We start from the raw sequence: 13,770 nt of genomic DNA on the forward strand, positions 1-13,770 counted from the left end.
GAAAAATATTTTCAAACAGTTATAACATATATCGCACGTTAGGTGACCCTTTAAAATAGAGAATGTCAACGTTAAGGCATGACCTAATTCATAGGCCTACTCCACCCGTCACGCCTCAAGTCCGTGAAGCAACCAAACAATTTAAACGTACAAAAGGAGGAAAAAGGGGAGGATTCAGTGGCAAATTTTGTTTTGGCTTGCCATATCCCTCCTCAACGGTCGAACGAGAAGACGTTCCACGAAGCAGGGATCAAGTGTTCGGATGGGGAGGGATCGACGCTGTCGAGGGCAGTCGCTCATGCGGTCGGCGGCATCTAACGCGCATGCGAACGAGCATTTTAGCCATCCGTCCACGCCCTGACCTCGGGTGAAACAACACTGAACAGCGAACAACGCCCCTTTCGGTAAATCGGTTACTCTGATCGGCCCTTCAATTATTCTGACCGTGCCATTCAACACAATATCACTTGACCTTGTCGGCTAGCCACCTTCTTTTTACCTTTCACACCCATCCAGAGGCGTTCTAAATTTCGCTATTTCGCAAAGACCGAACTCGAGCAGGGTAAAAGTGAGATTACGGCATTTTCGTCCCCCAAGCACTCAGCCATATTCCGGATAGTCCTCCTATCACATTGAATGAAATTTGTGCGGCAGAATTCCATGAACTACGTTATTATTTTACGACGAGAACGTATATTCTTCCGCCGATTCCACTACCTTCTGTTTTCAATTATGTTTTAATGTGTCTAAAAACACTCAACCAATGCAATCGGTAGATTTTAAGTACGTACGTATTGACCATTAAAGGAATTCTTAATATTCTTACAAGGAGGGAGCCAAATTTTGCAGAGCTGACGGATTGCCAAGGCCACTTGAAACGCGTCAGTGAGGCGTGGAATCAATAGGACTCTCGGTAACACCTGAAAATCATAGCGATATCAAACAGGCTCAACGATAATCTCCCAGATGAAAGGTTCCAGCTCTATGCCCCAGTGAGAGCTGAACCGAGCTTCGGATAATTCTAGGGAGTATCCCCTATAAGTCAACGACCTCAAAACATGCGGGTGAATTTTTCCATCAGAAGGGTGGCTGTTATAATACCGTCTTCCGGTGGGAAGTAAATATAATATTCTGAGCTCGGCTCAAGAGCAAACTCATCCGATTTAGTCGGAGGTTTAAAATAATTTTTTTTCACTTGACTGCCTCAGGTAGTGGTGAAGACGGAAGTGTATTCCTTTTCCTGAAAAATCAATCAAAAATACAACAGAGATAAGTTGAGTTTTTTTTCAAAGCCCATTTTCGCATTGAAGCCCCTTTCCTGTTCATATGGTCTCGTGTGCACACTTACCATTTGAATTACACTGTGAGGGTAAAAGAGACGTATGCACTTCATGCGCCAATTAAGAAACGAGTATATTTAGGCGAAAATTAACTCACCGAAATTACTATTGCTCTTTAATGTATTTTCTCCTTTAGTACTTATAAATATGTCATTAGAATATATTGAAATAATCAGATTGGGATTAAGTATACATTCTATGGGGACAATTTTTCCATAAAATTAGTCGTTTGGTAATCCTTTGTACAAGATCATTCGGGAAACCTTCTTTCGGTAAAACTGAGTGAAAGGTTGAGGTTTTCAGAAAATAAAATCTTTTTCTGACTTGAAATTTTTGTAATTTACAGATTCCAAAGATGTTTCAACCCATCGTGAACCATTTATAAAATATATCATCCGATAAACGACTGAAAACGACAAACAGCTGCTGGAGTTATGTTGGATTACATCTCAATTTCTCATGTCTAACTTCCAAATGCATCTGAATGAATTTACACTGAAAACACATCAATGGAAAATAGGACACATTAGCGGGCTTAGGGTTAGGTTTAGCCCAGAAAGTGGGAGATGATCGACAAATTTTTGTCAGTAAAAGGAAACTTAAATTTATCATATTATTAAAAGCAAGCACGGATGTTCGTTCATTTTCTGTATCAACATAACGAACAGATAAATCTATAAGGAGGATATTGCAACGAAAATTTATCCACCGCGAATATATGGCCCTATACCTAATTGATATTAATAACATATGTAAAGAATTAAAACATGTTTAATGGTTTCAATTCATGCATCCCTGTCCAAAGTAATAGTTCCCCAGTTTTCACAATCAATGCCTTGGATTTGAATCGGATATTGGCCAACGCCAATTCTAATGAAATAAATGTAAAGCCAGAAAAGATAGAAAAGAAAATTTCATTCGCCATCTACACTAAAAGAAAGAAAAAAGTTATTTTTTTAACCGCGCAATTTGCAATACGGGCACCCAAGCATACATTTTTGCTTTCTCCATTTAGATTTTTTAGCACTGCACCGCTTGAAAGGGCATTAATTTCATTGAAGTTTTTTGCTAATTATTGTGTTAATCTGATATCTATATCCCCTATCTGATAAATAGATGTTCCTTTTTCATCTGACTGTGATTTGAATGAGGGCGTAATCAACAACGCTGCAAATCAACCACGTTTATCCCTTTGCCTGTTACCCACGTAGCTCGCGATGAAACATAGCACACTTTCATATATTTAAAAAATTTGACGCCAACCTGATTCATACGGATACCATATTTTGAAATCCTCGGCAGAGCGGTGCTCACGCTTTTTTTATTTTGTGCCTACCTCATCCATTCTCACTCCAATACAGCGCATTCTCCTCCATGGCATCTACCTCCTCCATCTTCACGTACTTTTCCCTCCCCCTATCTTCCTCCTTTGGCGCTCTCCTCTCTCTGATCTTTCCCGCTCTCACCCGTGTCATTATTCCACTGTCACATTATCCTCCCTTCCGCTTCCCACCAACCAACCAAACGTTCATTCTCCTCGCACATCTCATATGACAAACCAGAGGCGCCTCTCCCAAATGCTAACATTCTAAAGGTCTCGTTTTCATATACACTCCTGCCAAAATCACTTCCTAATACACCCGCCATATTTCTCTCAGCGGCAAATGAAGCTCTCTCCCTCTCTATCTGCTTGTCCCTCTGGTGGGAAGAGGAGATATTCTTCCTCTCTTTCTCCTCTTTTCCTTCTTCATCAAATACTTTTTCCTCGCCATTCCATTTTGTGACCCCTCCTATCTCATTTATTTATAAGTGATTCATTCCTTTATACTGTTTTCTTCTCTATCTCTCCCTCTTTGCAGAGTCGGCAGAGCACTGAGAAGGAACGAATACTTCCAAGCCCTCACACTTTTCCCTTCTCTATTTTTTGATTTTTATGAACACACACACCTTTCCTTTATTTTTTATCCTTCTCATCTCTTTCCCTACGCGATGATTTACGCCCGCCATTTATCACCCACCCGCTAACTGAACGCAGCGGTAATTTTGAGACCTTCGAGGAATAAAGCCAGGAAGCGAAGAAGCAAGGGAAGGAACAGGCAGGACAATGACGACTGGTGGCCAGAAATTTTTTTCGAGGCTTCTTTTAGCGTCCTTGATAAGATAGAGGGAATAAGATGGGATAATGATATTAAGTGAAGAAGCAAGATGGGTCAAGGTTTTCAGTTGATTATTACCTTAGAATATAATTTAGCAATTTTGTATTGTGAGGTACTGGAAGAATTTCACCTAACTGTTTTCTTCTATAAAATGTTTTTAGGTGAGCCCATATAATAGCGCTCTCCGTGGTTCTGTAACCTTTCCATGGTGAAATGGCTGATGTATTCTTATGACCCCTTTATGGAGCTCTCCTGGTGGGGGCAACGATACACACTGCTGGTTGAGTCATCCCTGCCTGATGGGTCGAAAGGTAGGGACCAGGCGAAAGGTCGTCAGTGCAGCGTCTGTTCCTCAACGAGGCAGCTAGAGAGGCGCCTTAAGTCTCCAAATCAAAAAATATATCTAATGCTACATTTAAACGCCTATACAAAGGATCAGATATTATATAAGACTATCCCTTCGAATGGCATTAAATCAACAGATGCACATACATGGTTTTTAGAGAGTCATGAAATTAGATAAGAGGAACTCTAAATTTTTGGTGTCACAAATATGCTTCATGAACTCAAAATGTAACACTGACGGCGTCAGTTAACGATAAAAATATTTTTAATTTCATGATTAATTCTGAATTCTGTGAAAAAGATTCGAGTGAGCGAAATAACAGTTATGGTGCAAAAACACCTCCATCGTGATAGAACCACGCATTGTGACAAGTTGAAAATGGACGACTGCAGCAATAGACGAGAGATATTTCATGTGTCATTATCAAGTTGTACGCCCTGGGAAAAAAGAGCTTATCATTTTGACACGACAAAATCAAATTTGCAGGCGACGACGAAGGTACACGAAAATCGCATGGGCTCTCTCTCTCTCTCTTTGAGCGTCGCTCACTCAGTTTCAAGCTGCGACGCAAGAGTAACTCCCAAAAGATTAGCAGGCATGGAAACTAATGAAATCTGGGAATAAAACCGACACGAAAAATGTTCCCGAGCGAGAGCGTCGAAACACGGGAGGAAGGGAAAAGAATTGAATTCAGGTCGCGCACACCAGCGAATGGACGCCGTCCCCGATAGTCGCGCGAAAGTAAAACCCGGTGCTTGCTGGCTTATTGTTTTCCTAGGACGTGATATATCCTAATTATCGCACTGCTGAGTTGAGGGGAAGGGCGAGAGTTGTTGGAAACATCTTCGAAGGAGGAGGGGTTTAGATCGAGGGTAAGGTCGAAGGCAGTCATTAGTTCATATGCCACGAAACTTGGCTGGCAGTAAGGGCACCCGCTCGATTTTGAACTAAAGTGAGAGATGGGCCATGCTTCTCCCGCCGGTAGGTATACATCCTTTCCTCCGCCTCCGCGCCCCCATTCTCCCGGCATGCCATTCATCTCGACGGCTTTCAGACCCCTTCCCACTCCGTCCACCCGCCACGCAACGGAACCACTTCCAAATCCTTCCCGCCCTATCATTTTCCAAACTATCTCTCTGCTCGAGGGGTGGGCATTCAATTCATACTGGCCGACCATATTGCGAAATTCACTTTCCTCCCGGATGGCTGGGCCATGAGTCGCAAATATGTTTCCGGCGCCACGGTCTCCACATCAAAGAATGCTACCAATTTACTTTTTTAATACACCCTCCCTCATGCATATTTATGGCCTCTTCGATGATTTTTCAAAATTATTTCTATCTCAATTTGCATATCCTTTTGGTCCTTGTTTGTAGAGGTTCACACAAAGTTGGTGTGCTATTTTTTCCTGGTTCGGAAAGGGTGTGAAAAGAAGGGAATAGCAAATCGTGGAAGTCATAATCAGGATTGTGTCTGTGTTATTGTTACTGGCGACACAATCTCCAAATGTAAGTAATACGTAACTCAAAATCCAGAGTAGGCATTTAATGGGTGCCTTCCAGATTTATTACTCCCTAAGTACTATTTTTTACGGTAAATCCACGATTTCGTATAAAAGAGATCAATACATGCCATTTATTTCGATATCTCACAATCATAATTTAAATTTAGACCATATTGGAGCACATTATTGGAACACCAGCTTATACGTTAAAATACTAATTGCGTAAAAATAAAACGAAAAACTAGTAAGCTTAAGATCAGATTTTTTTCAAGCCAATGGAAACAGCATGTTTTGTCATTTTTTTTTGACATAAACTGAAATTACTATGCTAAAAATTTTTATTATTAATCAATTCAAATCTAAAAAATCGATTCTGGACAAAATATAAAATAAATTTTATCAAATAAACTAATTTAATCCTCACATCGGTTCTGTGAAAAAAAGTTAGGTTTTCATACGTGATATCTATGATAAACTGTGAACTCTATCATATTTTTCCATTCATAAATGAGAAATACAATTTGATGATTAGAATCAGTATTAAAAATCCAACCTTGCTTCCATGATTGATCAAATCTTTTGATTAAGGTGAAGAAGTAACAGATACCTAAATTTCACATTAAAAGAGCTTCAAAAATACGATTTAACTTTATAGATATATTGATAATATTCTCTAATCACAGATAAAAAAAATATTTTTGCTTCAAACTGTTGACTGAACATGGTTAATTTATAAACGAGACCAAAACGTCCTTAAAGAATATCAGACATAAATAGATTCCTTCATGATTAAATTCCACTGATCGCCTCATTATTTTCAGCAAACCATTTTATAGGAGGATTGACTGCTCCCTTACAAAAATAATCGTCTCGTTTTCCGCCAGCTTGTTCAAGTTAATGATATCCATCTACGGAAGGTGCTTTGAGTTCTGGTGCGAGGGGGGGAGATTCATTGGAAACATTTCCAGTTAACCGCGCCGACACCCAGAAATACAATAAAGGCGATGAGTTACGTCTCAGAGAAAGGGGGTAAGGCTAAAGGCATTGTGCTAATATGCTCCACTTAATGAGTGCGAGGCATCCATGAGGTTTTGGGGAAAAATAGTTAACGCTCACCATTCGTGTGCTACCTCTATAAAATAATTATACCTCATTCCCAAGTGACCTGGATTCGATGGAATAAGAATCCAAAAATATATTTTTTTCCATTTGATTGACATAATTATCAATTTTTTTTATATAAAAAACAGGTGAGCAAAGATGAGGAGCAGAAATTTCCAGAGATGATGCAAATTAATATCTTCTGCCTTTGCCATGAGAGCTATATATCCGGAATGGATTTATTTGATGATCATACCAAACGGCTATCCCTTCTGCTTGGAATATTTTCTTAAAATTATTGATATAGACAAAAACGTGTTTCAGATTTCAATCGCCAACTTTATTGCACATAAATGGTTATAAGTTACTTTTTTGTCAATTAGTCTCACACATTCCTAGCAAATATTCCAACCGCGCAACCTAAGTTATTACAATTTCCAACATAAATTTTAAATATTTTTTACCTTAAATTGTCTCCATAATCGTTCCAGCCGAATTCAATCTCATTTCAATGAGTATTGTATTATGTACAACCCCTAATAAAACCATTTTTATCCATTTTGCATGATTAACGAATATAAAGTTAAATACCGCGTGCAAAATATTTAAAATATCACTACCCTGTCGAAAGGTAGCATAAATGTTATGCTACTTTTATAAAAATCCAATAAAAATAAATTGTTTTGCAATGCTTGCAAAATCTCAAATATATTATTCACTTGACTATTTACTGCATATAAAAACCGCGATTTTCAATTACAAAGAGTTTATTTCAACAGATAAAAGGAAATTTATATTTTATTAGAAATTGTCTGGCACTTATTACCTTAAATAAAAGATCTTTATCCCAAATATGAATAGAATTGAATTTATGACGCACAAATTGATGTTCTAAGTACTCGATAGATTTTTGCGCATTAGTCCGTATTGCCGTTTTTCGTTTTTACAGACTATCGAAACATTCAAGGAGTCATTTAAGGATAACTGTAGAATAGTGTTGTATGACACGAGCTGGGAGAGAGAGATACAGCTTTAGCTTAAGGAGATCATCGCGATCTCGGGACTTACTCTATCTATTGGCTTATTTTTAGCATACATTCACAAGGGTTTTTAAAGGCAGATGATTATTTTTTTCATGCCCTCTTGGTATCGTTTAATTTCATAGGAGAGCAACCTTTAAAATACAATAGTAGCTTAAAATTAATATACATGTGACATAAGATGCAAAAAGTATTTATGTTACCTCATTCAGAAATGAATGTGTAAGAAAACAATAATAAAACCTGCTCATCACGCCATACATTTTTCTCCTTTGTAAAAGTACCAAGAAAGAATAAAGCTTGAGATTAAAATTAACGTTCTCAGAATACAAAACTATTCGGGGAAGGAGAATCCTGCTGTTTCTCACATTTTACAAATCCCTCGAAAGAACGGAAATGAGGTTTCGTATTCATCTTCACCATTGTGTACCAAGTAATGGGAAAATACATTTCGGGGGCGGATATGAATGCAAATAGAAAAGATTTTTGCTTATATTCTGATATTATGAGAAACGGGGTTAAGGTGTTTCATGAATTCTCATGTAGCACTGTATTCAGTAGCTTTACTTTAACTCCACTTGGTGTTTTTATGTGCTCACTATGGCTGGTAGAAACCTCGCAGTATCCGTCAAAGTTTCTCGATGCTATTCTATTGATCACCCATTTACTTATTTTTCTATCTTTATCGCTTCAAATTCCCCGAAGTTAATTCCACAAAATATGAATAAAATAACTCTGCATACTATTTTTTCTTTGAGCGGTCTCTAAGAGATAAACCGAAGGACTTGGAAACGCGTTCTAATTACTGTATTGTGGAGTATTTCCGAAAACTAATCTCCTGATCCCTATATGGTATTGTTAAATAATTCTATGGCATTGCGTCATGAACGGCAAAACAGAAATTTTTCATATACCTCAAATGGGCTCTATATATTTGCAAGTATTTAGAAAATATTATCTTCATTTAGTAGAAAGAAGTAGACAAGAAATAAAACGTGATCATACATAAAAAAATCCATAAATCAGGATGAAAGATGAGCAAATAATGGAATAAAGGTTTTTTTGCATGTTTTTTTATGAGTTTGCTACCTTTGGTAGTTGTTTTTTAATTCAAAATCATTCTTGGTTCTCGTGGTAATATATGGTTAACCATATTTGTTTGTTTTCCCTCCTACTCCCTGCTTCATAAATGTTTGATGGAAGTATGATTTCACTTTATGATAAAAGGGTTTTTAATCAATAAGTAATAGGGTAACATGGGAAATAAGAAATGATCATTGCTTCAATAACTCATCGGTTTTCCACGTTATGACGTGAGATCTATCGGTTATCTTTAGGACAATAATTCAACCTCAATGAAAACTGAAGTAATTTACACGAGTTTTACCACAGACAAAAAACGGTGTACATTATGGCAAGGGTTGGGTATCATGGGCTATGATTTATGCTCGGGTGACGGTTTACATACCAACTCATGGGCTTGAAAACCTGCAGATAATCGGAGAAGTTCACGCACAACTTTGTAGGCCAGTCCAACCATCACGTATGCAAAGCAGAGAAAACTCAAGGAAAGTCTAAGCTACCGCGCCACAAATATGGGCCAATCTCACCCATAAGGAAGTGGAACTTGGCAGCTGAGGAAATTAATTTTACGAAATAATGCGGCCCCTTTATTCCTAGGTTTTCACGTACATTTTTTGCTTGAAGCAAAAGAAGGTTGCTGATGTTAGGGTTAACCATTTTGTTATAATGAGTTTGCCTACGTGGATTCAAATATTAACGAGCCAGAAAGAATTAGCTTTGGATCTAGCAAATATTTTTATTTATTCCATAGAATAAACTCTTTAAGCCCCCTAATCCACCCATTAATTCTCAAATGTTCATGTGGTAATTTAGTATAAGGACAAACTATACTCCCGTTAACTTACACAATTTTCTACTATGCTATTTATGGTGCTATTATGAAGAGTTATGGCAGCAAGAAAATTTTAAAACATCAAAAAATGAATTACAAATGTCGTTGATAATTTTTCATTTGTAATTGCATTAAAGACTTAATAAATAAAATGAGACGAAATTACATTTTATTTATTTGGTCTTTAATGCAGTGTTGCAGTTACAGTATTCACTGAAATACCCGTAAGTTTATAGCGCAATACACAATCACTAATTTTGTGTATTAAATGGTAAAAGGTAACTACTCCTCTTTCTTCCTAGATGTCAAAAGTTAATTAGAATTGAAATAGTACGTATCCTTTAAATGTTAACAAGATACTCTCTTCATATGAGCAAAGATAAAGTTATTTTTGTTGAGTATGTCTATAAGGTGAATGAAATACTATCCAAAAATGTTTAATGCGTGTTAAATAATGAACTATATCTAATCACATTAAATAAAAGCAATAGACTTAATGACCACAGTCTAGTTTTGCCTCATAAAAACCGACCGAATCCGAGAGAATAACAGAAGAAAAGAAAAAAAAAACTTTTAACTGGTTTCATAAATCTCAGTCTAGGTTCCGTTGAGCTTATTACTTCGGCGATTAAAACTAACAGGATCCCTAGCGCTTTCTACGCCTATTAAGACGGCCGATCCAAGAAAGTATTCCTGGAATTGCGATGACGAGAATTCACTTGCAAGCTGGGCAAGCGTTACTCACGCGCGCCAGGAAAAAAAATTCCCCATGGCACATCTCACTGCCCGCTTTCTCATCTCTTCCATTGTCTAGCTCTCTGCCTTCAGGACAGAGAGATCAATGCCTCCGTCTTAACGACAGACGGAGGAAGAAAAAAAAGGAGCCAGAAGGGAGGAAGTGATTAATTTACTGGATAGGAGCCCAAGGAGAATACATATGGAGTGGGAGAAACATTTTTTGGTCCTAAATGTGGAGAGGGGAGTGATGGGGAGTAAGAAGAAAAGAGTTGGTCTCGGAAAGCATTCTTTCACTCGCGAGTCGTTGAGTGTATTGCTGTGGGGGATTGATTTTTAGAGAGGGAAGGAGAGTGGAGGAACCGAGGGAGGGAGATGGAGGGGTGTTTGACAGGGAGACGCATTCCGTGAGAGCAGTCGGGGACTTCACGGGAGGGGAGAGAAACACTCATTGCCCGAGACGAGAGGCTTCAGAGAAGGACCAATGCCGGAAAAAATAAAATATAAATAAATATATTTTGACACTACTCTCCGTTACACGTTTATTAATTTTGTAGAAGCAAACATTTCTATCTTATGATGTCTGAAGTGACGGAGAAACGTACTTAAGAGTCTCTTACTTATTAAGAGTAGCGAAAGAGATTCAGCGTTAGGATTAATGAAGCCAATTGAGCACAAATTTTTGAATAACTGTTTTTTTACCAGGGCTCGAATCATAAAACGCGAGAGTTATATTTATATCTTTTTTTTGGTACTGAAACGTTGAGGACCATTTGGCCCATTGCTTCCTAATATCACCACCATTTCTGAATCCAATATTAATAACTGAATCATGCAAGGATTATAATCATTTAGCTATTGCACGTAGCTAGTCATCAAAATGTACAATTAGCATTTTGCAAACATTTTTGACATTATTTTTAGCAGATATATTTTATACATCCCCTATATATCAACCAAATGTATCCCCTCAAATCAAATTTAAAATCTTAATTTGCCAAAAAAAAAATTATTTTTTACACATTTCCAAAGATAAAATCGTTCAAGGATTTATTCGTTTTCAAGGCTTTACGCACCCCTCTGATGGTAAAAATATGATGCCAAAATTTTAAGGATACGCATCTTACTACTAACAAAAACGTAACCGAGGTTTTCAGGTTGTAGCTGAACGTGAGAGAACAATTTCAATCTTATTTTAGAAGCTCTAAACTAGAGATGCCCCTAAAAAGAATTAAATCCATTCACTCTAATCCTGGAAAACATTTTTTTGCCAAGAACAGTCCCTTTCTTTATCTTTGGAACTGGATTACGTTTAAAATCAGTCACTAGCGTCAAAGTGAACATTATTGATTTCTAAAATCCACAGTCAACGATTAATGTTATTTTTTATTATATCTTCATTTTGTTCTCTAGGATACCTTTCCTCACAATCAACTATTATTAAATCATTATTATCTAAACACCTAATTTATATATTGATGCTAAAATCAAATATTATGGCGTTGTTAAAAATATTTTATGGTTGAAAACCTTTAAATGGACAATATTAAGTTAGACTAATGAAATAATATATATAACTTGTCACAAGATTTCAATACATCTATACAATAGAACTCCTCCGAACGACCCTTGGACTATACTCAAATCATTTCAAAGTTTTTGGTCGAATTGTCCATCACATGGCCATTGAGTCTCCCATATCTGTTTGACCGCCCGATTAAGTTAACCGCCCAAAAGTCTGGGGTACCCTTAACACTGGAAGCGACTACCGACATGGTGTAAGTTATGACTCGTCAGCGAGAATTATGTATTTGTGAAATGTTTTCCGTATCTGGATTCATTTTTATTTACGGCCACCTTTTAAGATTGGAGCAATAGAATGAAATTTGTTATTGGTATAGGAAAAAATCTCATTTCTGCATGTGCTGTGTATTTTTAATTATTTCTATGCACTGAAACAATATCACCAATGCATAAAAAATACTCGTGGGCTATGAATGCGTTTTCAGAATGTTTTGATTCCTTTAAGGAATTAATAAATGTTTGAAATGTAAGCAGCTTTCTTTTTCTAAAACTTGTCAAAATATGTGATGGAAACCGCAATTGCCTTTATACAAATTATTCACTTTAGTATATGAAAATAAATCAAATGGCTGAATTCCACTAGTTTAGCCCAAGAAATGGTAGTATCGGTCTGGTGTTAATATTTCTTTATAATATTTTTTTGCTTTTTCATACCTACCCTTTAATTCTACCGTAGAAGAAGTATAGAGAGAAAATTTGAGGGAATTCTCTAAGTAAATCATAAAAACTGAAAAAAATAGAAAATATTTTCACTCTCAATTATATTAAAATGCATAATTCCTTCAAAAGACAAATTATCAAACAATCAAACTATCTTTCAAATGAATGAATATCTCTGCTCGTTATTTCTTCTAAAGCTAAAATGTCATCCTGCAGCAATGTCCACCATTTAAACATGTACTTTGACAAAAAAAGCTGCATATAATTTTGTCATTAAAAATAATTACAACTAGATAGAATGTGAATCGAGCAAAAGGGGAAAACTGGATGTCAGGATATGTCCTTTAAACCAATTAAACAGCGAAAATGCTAACTTTCTACAAAGAATAAATAAATAAGATCAATTTTTTACGAGATTTAAAATTTAGGTTGAGTCAATATTATTACGAGCGAATTTACCTTAATGGCTAGATTTAAGTAAACAAACTACATTGAGACTCTTTTGACAGTGATTATATCTTTTTTGAGATTTGTTGATCATGGTTGGTATAGCATTTCATATGTTAGGACATGCACATGTGCACACCCTTCATGTCGTCACCTTTCGGGATGAACATGGTGAAGAAAGGTCAATTATTAAGTTATCACGTGAGACCTATTTAGACGAATTAATTTCATCTGTAATGTTCTATACTAGTATCTAAGGAAGGTAAGTATAGTCCTGAGGAACACATCGTTTTTTGAAAAAATCGATAATATTAAAAAAAAATGAAAATATCCTCACAAAAAATGAACCCATTTACCAACGTTTATATCACAAAAAACTATGTATATTTTCATCTCCAATTATGGTGCCAGCTATTTTAACAAACATTGTCACCTCACCATTTATATTTATAATTCGAATATTTTCCTTCTCATTCAACGAAGAAATTCTAGGAACATGCTCTAATCAGCCTGAGTGTGCCAAGAGGCATTACTCAATTTTAACCGAATAAAGCTTTGTTGAAGCATGCTGCATGCATTGGGCTACACTGCTTTGGAACGAATCAGGTGAAGAATATTTTGAATGACTTCTGACACGAATAAAGTTACGGAATAATATTTTGTGAGTGCAAAATCGGGATACTAATTTTATATCACCGGGATAACTAATGGTAAATTGAGGAAGCATCCATACAAAATAATGCAACCAAACTATTTTATGAGACCACACATTAATAGTCTGTGGCCTAATTTAATAGCTGATTTCTTCTTACACAAGTGAAATAAATTTGAAAATATAGCTAAGAAACCTATTGATTGTTAAATATATAGTTAGTGTTATACTTTGCATGATTTTCCATAAGGAAACATTTAATTGGAAAGAATATAATTAAATCCCAGTTA

Source organism: Hetaerina americana, unplaced genomic scaffold (assembly GCF_022747635.1).
Source record: "Hetaerina americana unplaced genomic scaffold, ioHetAmer1.1.p SCAF_3, whole genome shotgun sequence".
Taxonomy (NCBI): Eukaryota; Metazoa; Arthropoda; class Insecta; order Odonata; family Calopterygidae; genus Hetaerina; species Hetaerina americana.